Below are 3,709 nucleotides of genomic sequence, written 5' to 3'. Positions count from 1 at the left end.
CGGATTCAGATTTCTCTGCACAAACTTCACTCAAAGCTTCAATAACTGACCAATCCTCCCCATCTTGAACATCACTGTCCTCAGTGACTTCCTCATCAGAGATATGGATGGCTTTTGCAGTGAACTCCCTTGGATTTTGAACAGCTTTTCCAGGGAGTTGGTTGGGTTTAGGAGCTGAAGTAGAGGCAATGTTGCTCTCCATATACTTCACTCTAGAGTTGAGACCTTCAAACTTCATGTTCAGGTCATTATACTGGGATGTGAGCCTTTGATTCAACTCAGCAAACTGTTTGGCTTCCTCAATCTTTCCTTGTGTTTGCCCAATCAACAACTGTTGCATCATAGCTCTTAAGTCTTGTTCCTGGCCTTGGTTAGTCTGAAACCCTGGTGGGGGAGACAATTGGGGCTGGAACGTTTGTTGCTGTTGTTTGGAGACATAGTTTTGTTGTTGTTGAGGCTGTTGATGTGGATATACTTGGTCTTGTGGATTGGCCACATTGATGCTTCTATAGGAGAGGTTGTTGTTCTTGAACCCTCCTTGGTTGTAGCCTTTGAATCCACCTTGGTTTTGCATATAACAGAGCTCAGCAAATTCCCTCTCCCCCTCTTGAACTTGAACCTCTTCCTCACTAATGAAGTGAATAGACTTTTGTTGGCTAAGGAGGATTTTATCAAGCTTCTCATTGACCATCTTCAAATCCTTCTTGTATTTGTCCTCTTGGTCAGGGGAGGTGGTCCTTATGGTTCTGTCATAGTTCTCACTATAATTGCCATCTGACTGAGCAAGATTTTCAACCAATTCCCAACCTTCTTCCACATTCTTGTTGAGGAAGTTGCCATTTGAAGCTGTGTCAAGAAGCATTCTGATTTTGGGAAACACTCCTCTATACAATTTACTTAGGAGGGACTCATTGCTGAAGCCATGGTGAGGACACTGAGTCAGAAATCCTTTAAACCTCTCCCAAGCTTCACAAAAGCTCTCATTGTTTCTTTGAGCAAACCCAGAAATTTCATTCCTCCATCTAGCAGTCCTTGCATTCGAGAAGAATTTCGCCAAAAAAGCCTTTTNGCCTTCTTGCAAGCATCCCATGTGGTTATTGCTCCAGTAGGAAGAGTCTTCTCCCAAAGGTGAGCCTTGTCTCCAAGTGAAAATGGGAAGAGCCTCAACTTGAATCCATCCTCACTCACTCCATTAATCTTTGTGAGACCACATATTCTATCAAATTCATCAAGGTGGTCTAGGGGATTCTCCATTGGCAGTCCATGGAATTTGTTGGCTTGAATCATTGAGATCAGTCCACTTTTGATCTCATTATTGTTGTTTGCTACTGTGGGAGGCACAATACCAGCTCTCTGGTTGTGTGTGTTGGGTGCATCTCCAGCACCAATGTTCCTTGGTCTTGGAACTTGATCTTTTTGCTCCATTATCACTTGATCTCCTTGCTGTTCTTGAACTACTATTCTTTGCTTATGTCTCAAACCCTTTTGCAGTCTGTGGATGTTGTCAATAGGCCTTTGAAGATTGTCTTTCCCCTTTGACCTTGTGTGCATCAACAAACTGATGTACTGACTCGACCAGGTGCACGGTCGAGCACAGGCTCGAGTGGGTGGTCGAGTTAACTGGGAAATGGTGTCTATTTAGATACACTGTCTGACTCGATCAAGTGCTTGATCACTACTCGGTCGAGTGGTGGTCGAGTGGGTGGTCGAGTGGTACCTGAAACTCAAGACAGCCAAGCAAAAGAAGATTCGAGTTCAGCAACTTTACAAGTGGATAAACGAACTTAATCTTAGACTAATGATGATCCTAAATGTCACAAAAACCCTCTCAAATGGGCAACGACGCCAAATTGAAACACGATATATTTGTGGTATGGATGATGAATGTAAGTGATGGTGAGATATGAAATGAATGGATGGCAGGGTGTTTCAATTCCCCTTATGCAGTTGCAGTATAAGAGGTGTCAATCCAATCTGAGAGTTTGTGAACAATCAAGATGTGTATATGAGCCTAAGTTAAGCCAAGTATGCAAAGGATGTTTGTCACTAACAATCCTACTGATGAAATGTAAACAGCAGAAAGTAAAGCTACTAGAACTAGATGCTAAATATAAATGGAACAGAATGATTATGACTAATATGAAGCTAGAACAGAAATAGAAACCATGCTAATGAACTAATGCAAGACAAGTAATGAACAAGACACTAAGAGAATGCAACAGAAATGCAACTAGAATGAAACAAGAGATAAGAAAGGACAACTACAAATCATAAACAAGAGTTCTGGGGATGAACTCTTGTTTATGATTTGTAGTTGATGAACTCGAGCAAGCACTCGATCGAGTGTAGATCGAGTGCAGGGTCGAGCTGGGCAAATCCGTGAAACAGAGCAATGCAAGAAAAACAGAGCAATACACAAGCGAATCAAACATCAGGATTAAGACTTAGAAATCAATAAACAAGGAAGGCCTTGAGGAGGGATTCATGGGCTTGACTAATGATTGAGGTCATCTAACTTGGTCAACAGATCTCAAACAACTTGAGCTAATCTCTTGACATATAATTCTAAGACATGTTTAATCCACTCTCATGGCAAGAAACAATCAAACCTATGCATCTCTAGACTTGTTCTCACAAAGTAAAGAATCTACACAAGCAGGCATTAAGCAATATATCTCATACCAAACAAGACCTCTAATCTCTTAGCAAGCCTAATGGTAAGCTCTAGATCTAGCCTTATCTATGCTCCTTAAACATTGGTGTGATGCTAAGATGCTTGAAATCAAACCCTACCCTCTCAGTTATAGGATCAGCATTAAGAACATCTAGCCTAGAAGAGATTCTACCACAATCAAGCTTGACCAAATCAAACAAACCTCAAACACAGCCCAGCCTAACCCATCCTCAAGATCCTAAGCAACTACTCACAAGAACACATGATGAACATCAAAGTCATAAACCCAGAAAATACTGAAACTTGCATCAAATGAAAGATAAAGCAAAGATCTATAATATTGGAGAAAGAATCAAACTCGAATTTTCAATATTCTGAAAGTTATGAAACCAACAATATTGAAGAATCTAGTGTTTTCTCTCTTAAAAGAAGTACAAGATCTAATAAAATAATAGTGCAAAAGGAATAATTCCCAAAAGGGTAAAAACTAAGTTTTTTGACTATTCTAAAAAGCTGGACTCTTGGTGGCTGCTGGGTACAAGGTCCTTAAATAGAAAAAGTAGTGGAAGCCCTAAAAATGCTAAAAGACAAAATAGCTAGGCGGCTCGGCCAACTCGACCCGGTGCTCGGTCGAGTAACCGGTCGAGTTGGCTTCTCTCGTGCAGCTTCCACTTTGTCGAGTCCCTCTCTGCACACGGTCGAGTGTCTGGTCGAGTGGGCGGTCGAGTGGGACTCTGGACCTTAGTTCTTCAGCCTTAACTCTCTTGCTTTTCCTTCATGATTGCTTCACTTCTCCTCAGCATTGCTTCCATGCTCCTTAAGCTCCAAAATCACCTGATTATGCATGAAAAGATGCAAATGCAATGCAACTAAACTCTAATGCATGATTAGTCCTAAAGCTATGCAATAATGGTCAAAATGGATAGCAAAAGATGCAAAAGATGTGAATATACTAAGGGAAAACAGGGTAAAATATATGAACATCAGAAGGCTTGAACCTCAGCTTGGTAGTTGTTGTCGAAGCGGTTGTAGCAC

This window comes from Camelina sativa, chromosome 2 (assembly GCF_000633955.1).
Source record: "Camelina sativa cultivar DH55 chromosome 2, Cs, whole genome shotgun sequence".
Classification (NCBI taxonomy): Eukaryota; Viridiplantae; Streptophyta; class Magnoliopsida; order Brassicales; family Brassicaceae; genus Camelina; species Camelina sativa.
Note: the sequence above shows the minus strand (reverse complement) of the source record.